Source organism: Nerophis lumbriciformis, linkage group LG06, assembly GCF_033978685.3.
Source record: "Nerophis lumbriciformis linkage group LG06, RoL_Nlum_v2.1, whole genome shotgun sequence".
NCBI classification, from domain to species: Eukaryota; Metazoa; Chordata; class Actinopteri; order Syngnathiformes; family Syngnathidae; genus Nerophis; species Nerophis lumbriciformis.
In genome coordinates this window covers 26,747,769-26,770,362 of record NC_084553.2, presented here as the reverse complement: position 1 = coordinate 26,770,362, position 22,594 = coordinate 26,747,769, and the positions used below count along the sequence as shown (strand labels likewise).

General features: G+C 40.2%; 1 protein-coding gene across 1 annotated transcript in view; it reads left to right on the top strand.

Annotated features, from left to right (window-relative positions):
• Window positions 1-22,594, top strand: part of galnt18b (UDP-N-acetyl-alpha-D-galactosamine:polypeptide N-acetylgalactosaminyltransferase 18b) — a 247,983-nt gene that overhangs the window by 137,266 nt on the left and 88,123 nt on the right. The gene's annotated exons all lie outside the window — the stretch shown is intronic.

Sequence of the window (22,594 nt, the reverse complement as noted above, 5' to 3'; positions counted from 1 at the left end):
AAAAATACAATAAGACCTTTTCAACAGATTACAGGTTATGAAAGCTTGACTGCTGACCTATGGCTAAAGCAGTGAGTAAGCGCGGAGATTGCCTCAAAACGTGTTTAAAAAAAATGTATTCTTAGTTTTATTTTTTACTTAGAATTTTTTTTTTTTTTTTCAATTCAGATGTGAATAAAACTTTTTCTGCACCCCTAATATTCAGTATATTATTACAGCATGCATATAAATAATTGCATTCACATACACTGGTACTCACAATTTAGAACCCACTCATAATTTCATCAAATGTCATTTGTATAAATATATGAATACACCTTTAGGGTATTTATGATATTATGTATCTCTTTCAAAAATATACAATTTTAATATTTGGTAACACTTTAGTATGGGGAACACATATTCACCATTAATTAGTTGCTTATTAACATGCAAATTAGTTACATATTGGCTCTTAATTAGTCATTATTAAGTACTTATTTATGCCTTATTCTGCATGGCCTTATTTTACAACCAGTAAGACATTAACTAAGAGCCTATAACCCTTCCCTCAATAACCTCAGAATTATTGCTTATTAGTAAACCTAACCCTAACCCTTATGTGTCCCCCTAGTGTCCAAATAACTCTAAATTAAGTATTTGTTACTTTAATAAGCAACTAACTAATAGTGAATATGTTCCCCAAACTAAAGTGTTACCTAATATTTTATTAAATTGAATGAAGTTAGTGCTTTGTTGATTTCCTCATCCAATGGATTCCACTGAGTCACCTCACAAACAGATTCTCAACTCATTCAACAACTCCTTGCTAGGCAATTATGAAACCACAATGTGCTTTACCTTTCCTGTTTGCTCAAATTTGGATAGAAGAGGATCTCAAATGACTGCTTTTGAAGTTCTGGGTTTTCATGACTTGATTAATGAAAAAGACCTTCATCCTCATAGACATAATACCTCATCTTGACCCGCCGCAAGTTAGATGAACCTGCCCCGTGTATATAACCACCACTTACATAGCACAGCTTTGTTAAAAAAAAAAAGAATGTTTGTACTTGCCAACCCTCCCGGATTTTCTGGGAGACTCCCGAAATTCAGCGTTTCTCCCGAAAACCTCCCGGGACAAATTATCTCCCAAAAATCTCCCGAAATTCAGGCGGACTCAGGTCCATGCGGACCTGAGTCCGCTTTCCCACAATATAAACGGCGTGCCGGCCCAATCACGTTATAACTGTAGAATGATCGAGGGCGAGTTCTTGGTTTCTTATGTGGGTTTATTGTTAGGCAGTTTCATTAACGTCCTCCCAGCGCGGTAACAACACACAACAACAGCAGTCACGTTTTCGTCTACCGTAAAGCAGTCCGTCTGCCGTAAACAGCAATGTTGTGACACTCTTAAACAGGACAATTGCCATCTAGTACATTTGATGAAAGCACTTTTGTGCGTGCCACACAGCAATGCATCATCAGAGAGGGTGTTCAGCATGGTTAGAAAAATAGTGACAGAGAATAGAACAAGGATGGACAATTCAACCCTTAACTCAACAAGTATATGTGTAAATAAATGAACACTGAAATTCAAGTATTTATTTTGTTTATATATGTATATATATATATATATATATATATATATATATATATATATATATATATGTATGTGTGGGAAAAAAATCACAATACTATTTCATCTCTACAGGCCTGTTTCATGAGGGGGGGTACCCTCAATCATCAGGAGATTTTAATGGGAGCATTCGCATACCATGGTTTATATAGGGCACAGAGTGGGTGGGTACAGGCTGGCGTAGGGGCGTGGTGATTGGCTCATGTGTTACCTAGGAGGTGTTTCCGTCTATGGCGGCATGCTGTCACAATTTCGCTGCGCTTGTTGAGGGATGACAGGTCTGGACGGTAAATAATAAACAGTTTCTCTTTCAAGCATAGGTTGCATCTTTTATTACCACTATTGTAAGGTGTGCTGGATGCAAGAATTTGCCATGTTATTGAATATTCAACATTATTGTCTTTGAGGTCCCAAATGTGTTTGCTGAGTTCTGTGGTATTTCGCAGGTTTTTGTTCCTGAAAGAAGCCTTGTGATTGTTCCATCTGGTTTTGAATTCTCCCTCGGTTAATCCTACATATGTGTCGGATGTGTTAATGTCCTTGCGTATTACCTTAGATTGGTAGACAACTGATGTTTGTAAGCACCCCCCGTTGAGAGGGCAATCAGGTTTCTTTCGGCAGTTACAGTCTTTGTTGGTTTTGGAGTCGCTCTGTCTGGGGGCCGACGGCTCATTTGCAATTGTTTTGTTGTGGTTTGAGATGATTTGTCGTATATTGTTCATGCAGCTGTAGCTCAATTTAATGTTGTTCTTGTTGAATACTTTTCTTAGGGTGTTGTCTTTGGGAAAGTGTTTGTCAATCAGATTGAGGAATTTGTGTCCAATGTTAGTTGAGACGTTTTTGCTGTATAGGGGGTTGTACCAGATGATGTCGTTTCGTTTTCTGTTCTTTTTTGGCTGGTTTCCTGGCGTGGGTTCATAGGTGAGGGTGAAATTGTATCCGCTTTCATCAAGGGCTTTTTGGTATGGGGGGGTTGCTTGGTCAAATTCAGCTTTGCTAGATGACAGCATCGATAGCCTTTTATTGATTCCGGTAGGTATTCTTTTCGTGGTGGTGGGTGGGTGGTTGCTGTCATGGTGCACGTATTGGAGTGTTGTGTTGGGTTTCGTGAATGGTTGGTAGCTGTTATTTCTCAGGTTGAAAGTGACGTCAAGGAAGTTGACAGTTTGCTTGTTGGCTTCAATCGTGATCCGTAGGCCGTTCTCTTTGAAAATTTGGCATATACGCTTCTTGGTATTCTCGCTGCTCCTTGGCGAGGCGCGACACACTGCCAGTCCGTCATCACGGTAAATACCAAGGTTCAGATTGAGGCTAGCGAGCTGGGAGAGGAGGAAACTCCCAACGAGTTCACACGTTTCTGCTCCGTCAAAACTTCCCATAGTGACGTCAAATGTTGCATTGTTCTTTTTTTGCCATGGTGTACTGTTGTGGATGAGAATGGAGTTTTTTGCGTGGATGATGATGTTTCTTTCGTTGCCTGTGATTGAGTCGTAGTCTGAGGCGAAGTCTAGTGCTTGAGTCAGTAGGTCTTGCGTGATGGAAGGGTAAAATTCCTCGATATCAAAGGAGATAAATTTGATGTCACTATGGGACGTTTTGACGGAGCAGAAACGTGTGAACTCGTTGGGAGTTTCCTCCTCTCCCAGCTCGCTAGCCTCAATCTGAACCTTGGTATTTACCGTGATGACGGACTGGCAGTGTGTCGCGCCTCGCCAAGGAGCAGCGAGAATACCAAGAAGCGTATATGCCAAATTTTCAATGAGAACGGCCTACGGATCACGATTGAAGCCAACAAGCAAACCGTCAACTTCCTTGACGTCACTTTCAACCTGAGAAATAACAGCTACCAACCATTCACGAAACCCAACACAACACTCCAATACGTGCACCATGACAGCAACCACCCACCCACCACCACGAAAAGAATACCTACCGGAATCAATAAAAGGCTATCGATGCTGTCATCTAGCAAAGCTGAATTTGACCAAGCAACCCCCCCGTACCAAAAAGCCCTTGATGAAAGCGGATACAATTTCACCCTCACCTATGAACCCACGCCAGGAAACCAGCCAAAAAAGAACAGAAAACGAAACGACATCATCTGGTACAACCCCCCATACAGCAAAAACGTCTCAACTAACATTGGACACAAATTCCTCAATCTGATTGACAAACACTTTCCCAAAGACAACACCCTAAGAAAAGTATTCAACAAGAACAACATTAAATTGAGCTACAGCTGCATGAACAATATACGACAAATCATCTCAAACCACAACAAAACCATTGCAAATGAGCCGTCGGCCCCCAGACAGAGCGACTCCAAAACCAACAAAGACTGTAACTGCCGAAAGAAACCTGATTGCCCTCTCAACGGGGGGTGCTTACAAACATCAGTTGTCTACCAATCTAAGGTAATACGCAAGGACATTAACACATCCGACACATATGTAGGATTAACCGAGGGAGAATTCAAAACCAGATGGAACAATCACAAGGCTTCTTTCAGGAACAAAAACCTGCGAAATACCACAGAACTCAGCAAACACATTTGGGACCTCAAAGACAATAATGTTGAATATTCAATAACATGGCAAATTCTTGCATCCAGCACACCTTACAATAGTGGTAATAAAAGATGCAACCTATGCTTGAAAGAGAAACTGTTTATTATTTACCGTCCAGACCTGTCATCCCTCAACAAGCGCAGCGAAATTGTGACAGCATGCCGCCATAGACGGAAACACCTCCTAGGTAACACATGAGCCAATCACCACGCCCCTACGCCAGCCTGTACCCACCCACTCTGTGCCCTATATAAACCATGGTATGCGAATGCTCCCATTAAAATCTCCTGATGATTGAGGGTACCCCCCCTCATGAAACAGGCCTGTAGAGATGAAATAGTCTTGTGATTTTTTTCCCACACATACATATATTGCGCTCTACTACGGTATCGAGCACTATTTTTTGGATAACCTTATTAAGACATATATATATATATATATATATATATATATATATATATATGTATGTATATGTATATATATATATATATATATATATATATATATATATATATATATATATATATATGTATATATATATATATATATATATATATATATATATATATATATATATATATATATATATATCCATCCATCCATTTTCTACCGCTTATTCCCTTTGGGGTCGCGGGGGGCGCTGGAGCCTATCTCAGCTACAATCGTATATATATATATATAATAAAATAAATATATATTTATTGCTAGAATTCACTGAAAGTCAAGTATTTCTTATATATATATATATATATATATATATATATATATATATATACAGTATCAGTGACGTGCGGTCACTGGAGGCGGGTGAGGCGGGGCCTCACCTGCCATCATGGAAAAAAAAAAAATGTAAAAAGAAAAAAAATTAATTAAATTGTTATATGTATCCAGTGATTATACTATAAAGTTATTTTCCATTTAACTTCACCAGTTTTAGATTAATTTTATTAAAAATCGCTGAATTTTCACATTTGCCGTTCAAATACTGAGAAGAGACGGTGCGGTGATCAGCAGCCAGTTGAGGCACGTCACTCAATTGTGCCTCACCATGGATTGTGGACTCGGCTAACTGCTGGCCTGCTGTGCAGTGAGACCGTATTGCTATATAAATTATATTATACATTTCCATAGTTTAGTTAGCTGAGGTATATAATGTACAGTGTATTTTGTCAACAACTGTATGTGTGTAACGTATTTCTTGTGCTGAGCAATCATAAAACGGCTGCGAAGACGCACTGTGTGAGGCTCGCGTAATCCCGCCTCCTGGTGCCGGTTATTGCACCTCCGCCGCAGACTGCACCTCCCGAATGGAGCGCCACACCAACCAAAGCCCACACTCAAACCCTCCACGTGCAAGACCGAATCCACCCAAAAAAAGTCACTTAACAAGAAGCCAAAAAGTGCAAAAACAACATTGCTCGCGCCGGAGGAGCCGTGAACGACTGCAGGGACACAACATTAGGTACACCTGCAGACTGCAGCACGGATTTCATATTTCATTCAGTCACAACTCCTCCAACACGAACACCACTGTTCCCGCACTTATAAGCAAAGGTTAGACCATAATTACGTTTTTTTTATTAAATGTGCTTTTTTGTGTGCTACAGTTTGTATGTGTAAAGTTAAAGTTAAGTTAAAGTACCAATGATTGTCACACACACACTAGGTGTGGTGAAATGTGTCCTCTGCATTTGACCCATCCCCTTGCTCACCCCCTGGGATGTGAGGGGAGCAGTGGGCAGCAGCGGCGCCGCGCCCGGGAATAATTGTTGATGATTTAACCTCCAATTCCAACCCTTGATGCTGAGTGCCAAGCAGGGAAGAATGCTGGTATGAGCTTTTAAACATAACCCGTTAACTGCTGCCAATCAAATGGTGAATAAGATACTCTTTAGGGTTCATATGTTTGTAAATCTGACTATGATGAAGTCAGTGCCTCACCAGCCATGAACCTCACCGCACGTCACTGTACAGTATTTATATATATATATATATATGAAATACTTGACTTGGTGAATTCTAGCTGTAATTATACCCCCCCCCCCCACCCCCAACCACCACCACCTCCCAAAATCGGAGGTCTCAAGGTTGGCAAGTATGAATGTTGTATGTGATGTTGTGATGTATAGCATCTATTATATTGGGACACGAGTAGAATTAGGGTATAAGTAAAAAAATAGATAAGGTGAACAATAGCTTTTCAAAAACATAGCTCATTAGCAATAAAGCTACAGGCCTATTTGTTTTGTATCCACAATAAATCAACACCAAATCAGTGCTTTGCAGCAATGTTTACCCACTTTATTTGGCTTGTTAGTTTCCTATCAGAGTTAAGTGATGGTGGATGGGAGGAAAATTGTTAGCTGTTAGATGCTGAAAATTGTTGGACGCTTTGCAGCCTTGATGCATTGCTGCAGCTTGATTATTTTTATTTGTTTGGATGTGCACATAAGGCAAAACGCACATTTGCTAGACAAAGGCGGTGTGGTGTGTTGCCGTGCTCAGGGGTGGGGCTACAGTGTCTAAAAATGACTGGAAATGCCTGAAAAAGTTTGTTGGCAGGTCCGTTGGTCACTCTCTGGGAGCGGACGGCCCTGATGTCATATTACGTATATTTTTTCCAGGGTTGTCAAAGTTAGGCGATAATAACGGGTTAACTATAACGGTACTAATTGTTTTAACGTGAGATTAACGCACATGCGTCGTGACTCCTTTTTGACCCTCAGGCCATTCTGTCGCGTGGGAAAATGTGGCTGCTTTCACTATATACTGAAGAGCCACAAGCCGAAAAAATACTGATAAGAAATGGACAAAGAAAAGGTACATTATGAAAAGGTCAAAAGCCATTGGAAGGTTGTCTCATTTTTTTATCCACGATCGCTGAGACGACATTGGAGCAACAGCCTGCTGCCAAACGTGCATTCAGTGAGGTCGGTCGAGCTTCACTTCCGTGTTGAGGCTAGTTTGTTTTCCTATTTTAATTTTTTTTTATTGAGACAAAGATTATGTATGTATTTAATATTACTAAGGTATATTATTTATTTATCATTTATTTGTTCACTGTTCTGTTACAGAGAACAAGGATATTGGATGAAATTGATATGGTATGAAAAGGGGTAGGATTAAATAAGCTCTGCTTCTTCCTACTCCTTTTCGGACGTGCTGTAATGAAACAACAGGAATTGTGTGATGCATTACATTGTATCGTATGCATGTTCGAAATAAACTGAAACTGAACTGAACTGAACTGAATCAAAGCATTATGCTAACAATCCACATTTTGGGTGATGGGTTAAATGCAGAGAATAATTTCGCCACACCTAGTGTGTGTGTGACAATCATTGGTACTTTAACTTTAACTTTAACTTGTGTTATGAGTGTATGAAACTGGTATCTAAACATGGTGTAGCTCCTCCTCTGAATGCAAGTGCTCCTACAGCAGGAATAACATTTCTGTATTTCTAAAAAAAATCTAAATCTGGCAAGATATCGACACACTGCAGGTATTTTTTTATTCTCATAAAAGCCTGTTTTGTTTTATTTTGTGTTGAGTTGTTTTAAGAAGCATAATAATAATAATAATAAAAAACGGTGTTTACTTGAAAATTAACTGTCTAGGGCAGGGGTCGGCAACCTTTACCAGTCAAAGAGCCATTTTGACCAATTTCACAAATTAAAGAAAACAATGGGAGCCACAAAAATCTTTTGAAATTTAAAATGAAATAACACTGCATACAAAGTTTTTTTTTTGCTTTGTGCTGTGTATAAACCAAGGGTCTCAGACACGTGGCTCACACCTTAATATTATATGAAAATTGAACGTTAGTGCGGCCCGCAAGTTTTATATGAATGGCGCTTGACAGCGTCATACTTGTCAACCTTCCCGATTTTTCCGGCAAACCACGAATTTCAGAGCAACTATTCTCTCGGACGTGCCGTGATGGTTCAGCGTTTAACGCCCACTACAACCAGCTTGCCGGCCCAGCCACACATTGTATGGGCTTCTGCTTGATCACATAAGTGACAGCAAGGCATACTTGGTCAACAACCACACAGGTTACACTGACGGTGGCGGTATAAAAAACTTTAACACTCTTACTAATAATGCGGCACACTGTGAACCCACACCAAACAAGAATGACAAACACATTTCGGGAGAACATCTGCACCGTAACACAACATAAACACAACAGAACAAATACCCAGAATCCCATGCAGCCCTAACTCTTCCGGGCTACATTATACACCCCCGCTACCAAACCCCGTCCACCTCAACCGACGCACAGAGTGGGGGCGGGGGGGTGTTTGGTGGTAGCAGGGGTGTATAATGTAGCCCGGAAGAGTTAGGGCTGCATGGGATTCTGGGTATTTGTTCTGTTGTGTTTATGTTGTGTTAAGGTGCAGATGTTCTCCCGAAATGTGTTTGTCATTCTTGTTTGGTTTTGGTTCAAAGTGTGGCCCATTATTAGTAAGAGTGTTAAAGTTGTTTTATATGGCCACCGTCAGTGTAACCTGTGTGGCTGTTGACCAAGTATGCCTTGCTGTCACTTACGTGTGCAAGCAGAAGATGTATATAGCAAGAGGCTGGGCTGGCACGCTGTTTGTACAGATTGTAGAGGGTGCTAAATGCTGTACCATCATGACACGCCCTTATTATTATTGTAAGGATGAAAATCGGATAATATTAAACCCGGGAGTTTTCTGCGAGAGGCACTGAAATCCGGAAGTCTCCCGGGAAAATCGGGGGGGTCGGCAAGTATGCAGCTGAGCTGCATCAGAGTGATCAAAGAGCCGTGGGTTGCCGACCCCCTGGTCTAGGGTATATTTATGAATTATGAAATTTTATATCTATTTGAGATTAACCGTGAGTTAACTATGAACAATGCGATTAATTTGACAGCCCTGTTTTCGGGATTGACCAGTTAAGTCCCAAAGTCGCAATCGATGGGTTGGTGAGTCCTGGTCTAGCGGATCAGAGGACCTCAATAAACCACTGTACTAAACATGATGTTTATTTATTTGTTTTAGTCTTTTTTAGGTGGAAAACAATCACAAATTAAATCTCTTTAGGTATCTCCTTTGGCTATGAAAAATGTTATGCTTTTTTTATTCATTCAAATGAATCAGATCTGTATATAAAAAGGCTTACTCGTTTCATGTTACAATTACCGTATTTTCCGCACCATAAGGCGCCCTGGGTTATAAGCCGCGCCTTCAATGAACGGCATATTTCAAAACTTTGTCCACCTATAAGCCGCCCCGTGTTGTAAGCCGCATCTAACTTCGCTAAAGGAATGTCAAAAAAACAGTCAAATAGGTCAGTCAAACTTTAATAATATATTAAAACCAGCGTGATGTGGGCGCGCACGGAGTCGTATATCAACATGGACGAAGCTGCGTGAAAAAAGCCACCCGGCCTCTTCGCGTAAACTTAAACTTACCTTAACCACTCGCTCATCTTTTCTTCATCCATCCCTTCGAGTTAGCTTTTATGATGACGCCGGCTGGAAAGGTCTCTTTTGGCAAGGTCTTCCTTTTGAATATCACCATGGGTGGAAGTTTCTGGCCATTAGCATGGCAAGCTAGAACCACAGTGAAGGATGACTTCTCATTCCCTGTGGTGCGAATATTCACCGTACGTGCTCCCGTTGTATCCACAGTGCAGTTCACAGGAATATCAGTTGCTGTGAAATAGTAATCCGTGTGCGGATGGAGAGATTGCGTCTTTTCATGAACCGGATCCCTGTCGTTTAGTAGGAGCCATTTTGTGGTATTTACAGATGTAAACACACAAAGGAAATGAAACGTACGTAATATCCGCGCGCTTTTTCTTCTTCTACGCGGCGGGTGGTTGCTTACAGTAGAAGAAGAAGCGCTTCCTGTTCTATGGGGGCGGGTGCTTACCTTGGCGGTTGCTTGCGTAGAAGAAGAAGCGCTTCCTGTTCTACCGGGAAAAAAGATGGCGGCTGTTTACCGTAGTTACGAGACCGAAACTTTATGAAAATGAATCTTAATATTTATCCATATATAAAGCGCACCGGGTTATAAGGCGCACTGTCAGCTTTTGAGAAAATGTGTGGTTTTTAGGTGCGCCTTATAGTGCGGAAAATACGGTAGTCACACTGTAGGTAAACCACTTTTCAAAGTATCTGCATGTAACATTAGTAAAACTGCTTTTAGATATGATCAAAATGGTGACCAGTGGCCCTGAGAGAAGGTTGTTTACCAAAGTCAATAATCCAAAGTGTGCCTGCAGTCTGTTGGAGCAGAATGTTGATCAGTGTTCTGCTATGTTAATAAGCTGCTACGAATGATCGCACTCCCATTGATGGCCAGAGAGTTGAATACATACAGGTATTACTCTGTTGCTTGAAAAAAAAGAGTAAATGCAGCGAGGTCTACCCTACCCGTAAGCACATTACAGCCAAAACATGCATTTTGCATCTTTTAATTGGCAGCCAGGGAGCTGCCTCCTTCAGCCGCTCCAGGAAGCCAAGTCACGATTTGACATTTTGCTGATGGCATTTCACCTTGTTTACTGCTCATGTTGTCGTTGTTGTAGATCATATCTCCCTAAAATGTCATTAGCCTGTTGACCCGCAAATGTAGCCAACATTGTCGAAAGGGGGTCATCATCCACAGCTCACCTATATCCATCTGCTGCTTTACATTAGTCAACCACAAGTGTCACAGCATCTTACCTCCCATGGATATTAGCATGCAGGAGAACATGTCGCCATCAAAGGGAAGGGAGAGTGCAAATAGACCTAGCTCATTTCTCCTTAATTGGATAATGTCCAAAGCTGTGGCCTGAAAAGTCTGGTGTGTGTGAAACTTATAGCCTATCAGATCATTTATATGATTCCACGAGCCACCAATTTATTCATTCCAATGTGTCCATGTAAGAGTAGAATTTTCAACAGTGTGAAATCAAAGCTGTATCCATTCAGTGTGGTGCCTCATCCCATTGGTCGCTGATGATGACAACGCACTCACGTCATTTCATCTCCGTCTTAGCGTGTTTGATGGGGTTTAAGTCTTTGCGAGTGCTTCCACGCTGAATTCTGCAAAGCATACTTTTATAGACCTTGCTTTGTGCACTGGGCCTTCACACGCCGTACCTTCAGATTTAGAAGCATGTCCAAAAGGTCCTAATGAAATTCAGACTGAGCTCAACCACTGATTGACTACTGTAATTAAAGGGCGTCTCTTCATGCTTTTGTCCACAAAGAGTCAATCTTTGTTAACAGAGTTAGAGTGATAAATGAGCGCTGCAACCAATCATTATGTTCATAATCACATCAGTCTATTGTGTAAATAAGTCATCTTCTCAAGTCAAAGTTTAATTAAAATAAGATTTCTTATTTGTATAGGTCGAAATCAAGGATGAGCATAATGACATACTCAATGATTATTCATTTTAGAGACTTCTGTATATTATATGGGTTGGTTGATTATAAGCAATTAAGGGAGAAAGGTGTGCACTACTTTCTGCAACCAGAAGAGGGGCTGGTAATTCATTCTCTTTTAGGTTGTGGTCTGGAGAAAAACATCAACTATAGACTAAACTATGCTCTTATGATGTGCAATAAAATAGTACAGGGTTTTCCCTTAATGCAATTAAGTGTGGTGAGTCACCAGGGTAAAATCAGCTTGAAAATAAGTTTTTTTTTGTGAAAACAAATTTATTTAATATAATGTGTCCAGAAGTACCGTATGTTTCGGAGTATAAGTCGCACCGGAGTATAAGTCGCACCTGCCGAAAATGCATAATAAAGAAGGAAAAAAACATATATAAGTCGCACTGGAGTATAAGTCGCATTTTTTGGGGGAATGTATTTGATAAAACCCAATACCAAGAATAGACATTTGAAAGGCAATTTGAAATAAATAAAGAATAGTGAACAACAGGCTGAATAAGTGTACGTCATATGAGGCATAAATAATCAACTGAGAACGTGCCTGGTATTTTTATGTAACATATTATGGTAAGAGTCATTCAAATAACTATAACATATAGAACATGCTATACGTTTACCAAACAATCTGTCACTCCTAATCGCTAAATCCCATGAAATCTTATACGTCTAGTCTCTTACGTGAATGAGCTAAATAATATTATTTGATGTTTTACGGTAAAGTGTTAATAATTTCACACATAGGTCGCTCCTGAGTATAAGTCGCACCCCCGGCCAAACTATGAAAAAAACTGCGACTTATAGTCCGAAAAATACGGTAGTCAGAAGTCCGACGCTTGCTATTTTTAACTTTTATTGCCAATCTTGTGCTAACAACCGGCCCGATTCCAACAGGTTTAACGTCCCTTGCACACACGTCCCCATTCTCTGCTAATCCGCTTTCAGGTTAGGACGGTGTGTTTGCGATAACGGGAAAAATAAACATCAAATCAAAACCACACGAACATAAAACATTACCACCAGCAGGTCGTTACAGTATGACTGGATATACTTTTGTATATAGCCTATTATTTGTGCACTATTGACTAGTGATGCATCGGAAATTCAGCCGCCAAAAACCGACTTTGATCACCGAAAATTGCGCTGCCGAAACTGGATGATGTGACATAAGCAGGACGCACGTGATGGTCTTGAGTGTAGTCAGCATGTCTGCGATGCGGACATAACATTACTATATCCCAGATATACCCGTGGACAGAGATCTGCAAATTCTGCAGATATTAAGAGGACAGCAGCGGCTTCTAAGGAGAGAAAGTCCAGCTAGAGCTGCAGTGCGAAGTAAGTTTGAGGTCATGCTCGCTGCAGCTCGACTCTTTCATCGCCGACATTGAGGGACAGAAGTTTAGTCTCTGAACACGAGTACAGTCTATAATAACACCAGAAAAAGATGCTGGATTTGTTGCTAACCGCTTTTAATAAAGAAAAATACATTAAAAGTCTCTCCACACTCGAAAAATTCTCAAAGTACATTGTACAATAAGCAGCAACACTTAAAAATATAGCAAACAATATATGTCAACATTAATAATAACACAGATTTGTTTTTCAAATGTACGTGTACATTTTTTTAGCCTTTAAAAAAAAAATCATATCATAGCAAATTATACAATGATGTCATGATGACCACGCCCCACCATGCTCCTAACCAAGCACCCACCGCCATAGGTATCTTGGCAATCTAGGGGAAACGTTGTAGTATTTGCTTGGGTATCAATAGTTCAAATAAACAGGATCTGCACCTACTCAGAACATCAATCAATCAATCAATCAATCAAAGTTTATTTATATAGCCCTTAATCAGAAGTGTCTCAAAGAGCTGCACAATGACATCCACTGCTCAGATCCTACATCAGGGCAATAAAAAACTCAACCCAATGGGAACAATGAGAAAATTTGGAGGGGACCGCAGATCTGGGGACACCCAATCATCCCCCCACCCGTGGGCGACCGCTGCAGTGGATGTTGAGCGGACACGGTTAATAATGTGAGCATACTTACCAACCTTGACACCTCCGAATTCGGGAGATTGAGGGGGTGGGCGGGGTCGGGGGCGGGGTTAAGGGGGAGGAGTATATTTATAGCTAGAATTCACTGAAATTAAAGTATTTCATATATATATACTGTATAGTACAGTAAACAGTAATGAAAACACAGTTCTACTAACTGTACTGTACTTGCTGCTTACTTTAAAAAAAAAATAACACTTACCTTTCACTATTTGAGTAGCTTTTGTTCTGCCATTTGAGTACTGACGAGCGATCTCTGAATCCGGGAACATATCCTTCACGGATTTGTTGAAAACTTCCGCAAATGAGAACGGAATGATGGGAATCCGGATGTTGTGTGTCAGTGTATTGTAATAATCCCAGGAATGTAGGCTCATACGACTTCTTTGTTTGTCTTGTCTTTATTGCACAAGATGTAGTTCAACCACACAACATCTCCAATGTGTGTCTATCCCTTTTACCGGCAAAACTCGAACACCCACTTCCTATTGACAACATAACTTCCCTATCTCTCCCGGAAGTCCCGCCCCCCAGCCAAAGTCATTGGCTAACACCCCCTAGCCAGCCGCTACAGTATTAACGTGCCGGCTGGAATAAACACACACTGAGAAATAGCTGCATGCCTGCCTACTTTATGGGTTATAGATAAACCTATGGATAACGGAGACATATATAATAGTCTCCTTTTCAGGTGAGAGATGACGCTAAAGGCAGTGCCTTTAAGGCACGCCACCAATATAGTTGTCCGGCCGGAAATCGGGAGATTTTCGGGAGAATGGTTGTCCCGGGAGATTTTCGGGAGAGGCACTGAAATTCAGGAGTCTCCCGGAAAATTCGGGAGGGTTGGCAAGTATGAATGTGAGAGTCCAGTCCATAGTGGGGCCAGCAGGGAATCCTCTTAAATGGAGACAAGTCAGCAGCGCAGAGACGTCCCCAACGTCCTTTAAACAGCCAGCGCCTCAACTGTGGTCACCTGATAACCTGTCCATGCAGGAGAGGGGGGCAGAGTAGAATAGAAAAGAGACGGCAGATCAACTGGTCTAAAAAGGGGGTCTATTTAAAGGCTAGAGTATACAAATGAGTTTTAAGATAGGACTTAAATGCTTCTACTGAGGTAGCAACTGTTACTGCTAGGGCATTCCAGAAAACGCTCTAAAGCCCACAGACTTTTTATGTGCTCTGGGAATCACTAATAAGCCGGAGTTCTTAGAACGCAGATTTCTGGCTGGGACATATGGTACAATACAATCGGCAAGATAGGCTGGAGCTAGACTGTGTAGTATTTTATACGTAAGTAGTAAAACCTTAAAGTCCTCTCTAATCTGCACAGCAAGCCAGTGCAGGTGAGCCAGTATAGGCGTAATATTATCAAACTTTCTTGTTCTTGTCAAAAGTCTCACAGCTGCATTTTGTACCAACTGTAATCTTTTAATGACATAGTGAGACCCGAAAATAATACGTTACAGTAATCGAGACGAGACGTAACGAACTCATGAAAAAGAATCTCAGCGTCGCTGGTGGACAAAATGGGACGAATTTTAGCAATACTACGGAGATGAAAGAAGGCGGTCTTAGTAATACTCTTAATGTGTGACTCAAATGAGAGTTGGGTCGAAGATAATACCCAGATTATTTACCGAGTCGCTTTGTGTAATTGTTTGGTTGTCAAATGTTAAGGTGGTATTATTAAATAAGTGTCGGTGTCTAGCAGGACCGATAATCAGCATTTCTGTTTTCTTAGCATTAAGATGCAAATAGTTGCTGGACATCCATTATTTAATTTCATTAAGACACGCCTCCAGGTGACTACAATCTGGTGTGTTGGTCAGCTTTAGGGGCATGTAGAGTTGCGTGTCATCAGCATAACAGTGAAAGCTAACACAGTATTTGTGTATGATGTCGCCTAGCGGCAGCATGTAAATACTGGAGAGTGCAGGCAGGGGCGCCGAAAAGAGGGGGTAAAGCAGACGGATTCTAGGGGCCCATGATGGAGGGGGGCCCAGAGAGGCCCCTAATGATGATGAAATTATAATACAGAAACAATAATGACACTGTGTTGGGGGCCCTGTAAAGATTCTTTTCATGGGGCCCAAAATCCCTAGTGGCGCCCCTGAGTGCAGGGCCAAGAACCGAACCCTGTGGAACTCCGCACATTACCTTAACATACAGGCTAAGTCTGACATACCAATACGTGTTTTGATAAGTTCTAATAAAATGTTATGATCGACGGTATCGAAAGCAGTGTTAAGATCACGAAGCAGCAACATGGATGACGCATCAGCATCCATAGTTAGCAATAAATCATTAGTCATTTTTGCGAGGGCTGTCTCCATAGAGTGATTTGCCCTGAAACCGGACTGAAAGGGTTCACATAGATTGTTAGACGCTAAGCCAGACCTGGGCAAAATAAGGCCCGCGTGCCACATGCGGCCCATTAAGATTTTCAATCCGGCCCGCCGGACGATCTACATAATTTTTTTAGACTTTTAACATCAAAACTGTAGCCGCCATTATGATTTGCAGTGCTGTTTTTAAAATACTGTAAGTCTTGAACTATAGTAAGTATTTCAGTGGTTGAAATCTGCGCTTTTGAGTGATATACGAGTTATTACGGTAATCTACGTCACAGCAGTTCAGACAAGGAACAAAGCAGAGTGGCCGGGTTTTTCAGTACAGCCAGTCTGAAACACGTGTGTCAGAAACAGATGCGGAAGTAGATTTTTACAACAAAGTTCTGCATAAAGGTACAATATATCATATTGTAGGTGTTTATTACACTTTGCATTCATATTTTTGCTGTTTTTTTACATTTTTGTTGTAAAAGATGTCTATCGAGGAGGTGGTCTGAGAAGTACAAGAGGAGTGTTCATATGTTGTTAATACTCAGTGTTTTATTGTTGATAGTTAATATTGTAAATCCAACTTTTTTTTATTTTAATGTACATTTTGGTTCTCCCATTCAGTAAAAAACTGTAAAATTCCATTCTGTTTTTTTTGAGGTGGTCTGTCATAACGTTTTTAGAACTCTATCGGACATTGTCCATTCATCCATTTACTACCACTTGTCCCTTTAGGGGTTGCGGGGGGTGCTGGAGCCCACATCATTTGGGAATGGCACCATTACCGAAGGCAGTAGGCCAGCAAGAGTCGTAGTTGTGACAGCATTAATGTTGCGGCTGCTAAAGCATTGGTTATTAGTAGCTTGTTGACAATGAGTCAGAACTTCAAACTTTATAAGGTAATGATCGGACATTACTTTAGTGTACGGGAGTATCATAACTTTGGAGGTGGTGACACCCCGGACAAGCACTAGATCTATCGTATTACCGTTTCGATGTGTGGATTCATTTATTATTTGTGTAAGACCACAGCTATCAATTATCGTCTGGAGCGCCACGCACAGAGGGTCTGATGGGGTATTCATATGGATATTAAAATCCCTCATTATAATTATATCATCTGTGTGCGTCACTAGATCAGCGACAAACTCTGAAAATTCAGTGATTAAAGCCGAATAGGGCCCAGGGGGGTGGTAGATAACAGCCAGATAGAGTAGTAGCGGTGTGACAGACCTCATAGTAAGCTCCTCAAATGATTTATATTTATTACTTAGGTTAGGGGTAAGGTTAAGGTTTTCGTTGTATATTAGTGCGACCCCTCCACCCCTTTTAAGGGGACGGGCAATATGTGCATTCCTATAGTTAGGAGGAGATACCTCGTTAAGCAAAAAAAATTAATCTGGTTTTAGCCAGGTTTTGCTGAGACCAATGACGTTAACATTGTTTAATAACCTCATTAACTAATAAGTTTATTTTGTGTCGTGCGCCTTAAATAATTTTGATCACATCTAGGAATTGATTTGATGGGGATCTTCATATTGTTTGCTTTGTGCTGCGATAGATTGAACGCGTCATAATTTGCCACCTCAGTAGAATGCATGTTTGTCTCTAGCACAGTCACTACAGAAAAAACAGAAGAGTTATGTATTATTCTAAGGGAAATGCTTTATGTGCAAGAATTTTCCAGCCTGCCATTGGTTAGTTCTCTTAACTGACTCCTCACCCGGACTAACAGACACTGTAATTGCCTGTGTCCGAGCTTGCTCTAGTGTAGTTAGTCAAGTGTGACTCAGCTAGTAATCTATGTTCCTAGGAAGAATGATGGCGCCTTCCGGGTTAGGGTGAATGCTGTCCCTCCTCAGCAAGCCTGGTTTGCCCCAGAAAAAGGGCCAGTCATCAATAAATGTTAGTCCCTGTTCTCTACAAAAACATGAAGCTGCTGTGTTATAGATATATAGTGAGAGCACTGAGCCAGTTTGGCCAATGTTTTGTTATTTGTCACTGATCTTAAGGTGTTATTGGATTTACCACATGAGTACAAGGGCCTGTTGCTTGGTTCAATACCACAGCCCGTTGCTCTCCATCACAGTGTCAGTAGTTTATCATTTGCAAAAGATTGATGACTGTTGGACGGCAGCTATTCCTGCTTTAATGAACCGTGCTTCATTATGATTTGTTGTGAGCGATAGCATAGCCATACTTCTTATTTTCACTCCACACACATAAAGATTGTCTTCATTACTGACGGATGTGATGTAATTATAAACACAGAAATATGTTGACAGCAATGGTGCAAATGAATAACTGCAGTCGCTTTCCTGCAAGCCAAAAATAATAAACATGAAAGGCTTTCAAAGCTATCTTTGACTTCAAACGACTTACAGAGCTCCTCTAATGCTGGCAACGTTTTGTTTCTGTTTCTGTTTCTGTTTATTTCAAACATGTATACAATGTCAGCATGCTCCATCACATATTTGGCATTTATTTCATAGTTCTAGACCTAAAAATTATGGTTACAGGTAAAAGTCCCTCCAAAATAGACACAGTAGTGATTTTAACAGGTTTCAGCACATTTGGGAACTCACATTTTTAAGGCAGGCCTGCATTAGCTTGCTAACATCACCTACTCAAATCGTGTAGTACAGAATGTGTTTTGGTAGCATCTTCTTTTTTTTCTTTTTTTTTTGGTCCTGTCCAGCTACTCAGGCAAATGGTATAGTTGATGTAGATGCCCATGTACAAATTTACTTTACAAAAAAGAAGTGTGGGATACAGCAAACACAACAATAACAACAACAACAACAATAGAGCAACATCAGCAAATATGATATGTACAAATATGATCGTAAAAGTGAAAGCAAAGAAGCAGTTAGTGAAATAAATAATAATACAGAAATGACAATGAGCATTATTACACTACAAATGGAGCAATACAAATACCAATATAAATAGCACTATTGATAATGAACAATGTCAATAATTTACCTCTGTTATCAACAATACAGTTGTTCAAATGCAACAATACATATACATAGTGATAACTAGAGATACAAAAGAAAGCAGAAAAATGGAGGGGAAGAAAGAGAAGCCAGCTATATCAACCTTGTAGATTGTTATAGTAACAATATGTTAAGCTTTGTCAGTGTGCCATGTGTTACCCAGTTTACTCTAGGGTAACAACGTTAATTTATGTTTGATGAAACGTGATTATATGCATGAGTGTATGTATGTATATGTACTTGTATATGTACAGTATGTGTATATGTATGTTTGTACAGTGAATGTATATGTACAGTATGTATATATGTATGTTTGTACAGTGAATGTATATGTACAATATGTGTATATGTATGTTTGTACAGTGAATGTATATGTACAGTATGTGTATATGTATGTTTGTACAGTGAAAGTGCGTGTGGATGTACAAACTTTGAGTATGTAAATATGTACTGTATTCGTGTATGTATGTGGGAGGGTAGGTACCTATGTATGTATGAATAACGGTGTGTATGTGAGTATATGTGGAGCATCTTCATCCCAAGACGAGAGTTATGTTCATGCAGATTTTGAAAGAATTTGCAAGTTACATGTTGTAGCAATACAACTAAAGAAGAAAATTGGCTAACAACCAAGCGAGAGCAGTGTAATTTACAGCCTTCTTTTTTATAGATTTTGACTTTGAAGAATAAAGGTTTTGGTCTGAGTTTGGATGAAAAATAATTAAAAGACTCAAGCCAAATGCGATCAAAAAAAACAGGAGCAGCCTTAAAGTTAGAATAACTCAGATCCTGCGAAAAAACATCGAAAGAAGAGCAGACCTGGTTCTCAAAAACAAAAGTTAAAGAAGATAAGCCGCTAATATTCTTTATTGCATCCTCTTCTGCTGATGTTTTCCTCGAGATCCTTGATAAAATGCTGAAAGAGCATGAGGAAACACATGCTACGGTGTCTAAGGCGGTTATTCCTAGTTATGGTTATGGTGTTAATTTATTTCGATATTGCTATTGCGATATTAGAAATTGGTAAGAAATGAAAAGGGGTAGGCTTAAATAAGCTTGGCTTTTTCTTACCCCTTTTCGGACATAAAATACAAAAACATTTGTAATGACAAACTTGAAATATGTGATGCATTATATTGTAATTGTACGCATTATCATTTTTTTGTACTCAATCTGTAACACAACTGTGAATAAATAAATCATTATTTAATTAATAAATAGACAAATGAGTAAGTAAATAATTATTAAATGCATAAATAAACAATTCTCACGAATAAATAGTTAACGGGGCTATTTGCAACTTCCTCACAGTTACATTTTTCAAAGTAAAAAATATAAAAAGACCACCACCATCTGTTAGTGGTTTAACAGAACACATTTGTTTTAAAACTGTATATTTTTTACAATTACTAAGTTTATATGTGATAAAAAATGTTACCGGCACAAAAAAAGCGATTGATGTGTACGGCGGTAACACGTACACGCAGGGAGCGTGTGCACACATACAAAAGCAGTCCAAGAGAAGCCTCAAACAATTTGCGATCATGTAGTTATGCAAGAATAAACATTCCCTAACAGCTCACACTATCCAAATTGCTATCATCAGCTAACAACACCCAAAGCTAATATGCATTCATGTTATATTCCGCCATCATAACTCTTAAAATACTTTGGAAAGTTAGTGCCCTCTAGATATCTGTAAATCTTGCAAACAGTCCCTCAAAGTGATCAAAATAGTATTTTTTTATGCCTTGTATCCACACTGTCTATGCAGGTATAGATAGTTTATCTACCGATTATTCTAAACTAATTGATATTATGGGACATGAAAATAAGATAACATTTCGTGAAATTTCGGTCATCTTTCATTACTTACCGTTTGTCCTTATTACAGTATGTCTGCCAAGTGTGAAGGCGAAGCGAACATTTCAGAGGTATTGTGTTATTGATCACCATTTAATGGTTGGTTAGTTAGCCAGTTGATGCAAAAATGACTTTCTTGAAGGGGGACACATTAATCAAGAGAGACATCTTACTGAGAGTAGAGATAAATGTATGCATACAGTAGAGTTTTAACTTTTGGATTTATTTAAAGGCCTACTGAAACCCACTACTACCGACCACGCAGTCTGATAGTTTATACATCAATGATGAAATCTTAACATTGCAACACATGCCAATACAGCCGGGTTAGCTTACTAAAAGTGCAATTTTAAATTTCGCGTGAAATATCCTGCTGAAAACGTCTCGGTATGATGACGTCAGCGCGTGACGTCACGGATTGTAGAGGACATTTTGGGACAGCATGGTGGCCAGCTATTAAGTCGTCTGTTTTCATCGCAAAATTCCACAGTATTCTGGACATCTGTGTTGGTGAATCTTTTGCAATTTGTTCAATGAACAATGGAGACAGCAAAGAAGAAAGCTGTAGGTGGGAAGCGGTGTATTACGGCCGACTGCAGCAACACAAACACAGCCGGTGTTTCATTGTTTACATTCCCGGGAGATGACAGTCAAGCTTTACCATTGGCCTGTGGAGAACTGGGACAACAGAGACTCTTACCAGGAGGACTTTGAGTTGGATGCGCAGACACGGTACCGTGAGTACGCATGCAGCTGCGGCTTCCAAACATTTGATCGCTTGCCCGTACGTGCGTGCCGCTATGTGCATGTCACGTACGTAACTTTGGGGACTTTGGGGAAATATATGTGCTGTATGAACTTTGAGGAGGTGAACAGTACTTTGGGCTGTGGGATTGAGTGTGTTGTGCAGGTGTTTGAGTTGTATTGGCAGGTTATATGGAATGGGAGGGGGGAGGGGTTTGTTATGCAGGATTAGTTTGTGGCATATTAAATATAAGCCTGGTTGTGTTGTGGTTAATAGAGTATATATATGTCTTGTGTTTATTTACTGTTTTAGTCATTCCCAGCTGAAATCAGGTCCCAGCCGCCTCTCACAGCATCTTCCCTATCTGAATTGCTCCCACCGCCCTCTAGTCCTTCACTCTCACTTTCCTCATCCACGAATCTTTCATCCTCGCTCAAATTAATGGGGAAATTGTCGCTTTCTCGGTCCGAATCGCTCTCGCTGCTGGTGGCCATGATTGTAAACAATGTGCAGATGTGAGGAGCTCCACAACCTGTGACGTCACGCTACTCGTCTGCTACTTCCGGTAGAGGCAAGGCTTTTTTATCAGCGACCAAAAGTTGCAAACTTTATCGTCGATGTTCTCTACTAAATCCTTTCAGCAAAAATATGGCAATATCGCGAAATGATCAAATATGACACATAGAATGGACCTGCTATCCCCGTTTAAATAAGAAAATCGCATTTCAGTAGGCCTTTAATTTAGGAAGTAGTATATTTCAGCCTTTTCCAAGACCTGTCTGCCATTTGACCAGTGTAATTGTAATCAAACCTGCATTGACCCCTTTCTGCCGGGGGTGTCCAAATTTTGTTCCGCTGAGGGCGGTGGGGTTCACTACAATAGGTTTTCATATTTTCAAAATTGTATAAAAAGGCTTAAAAGAGTTTAAAAATACTGAACATTTAAAGACAAATGATTGTGTTATTATTAGTAATTGGT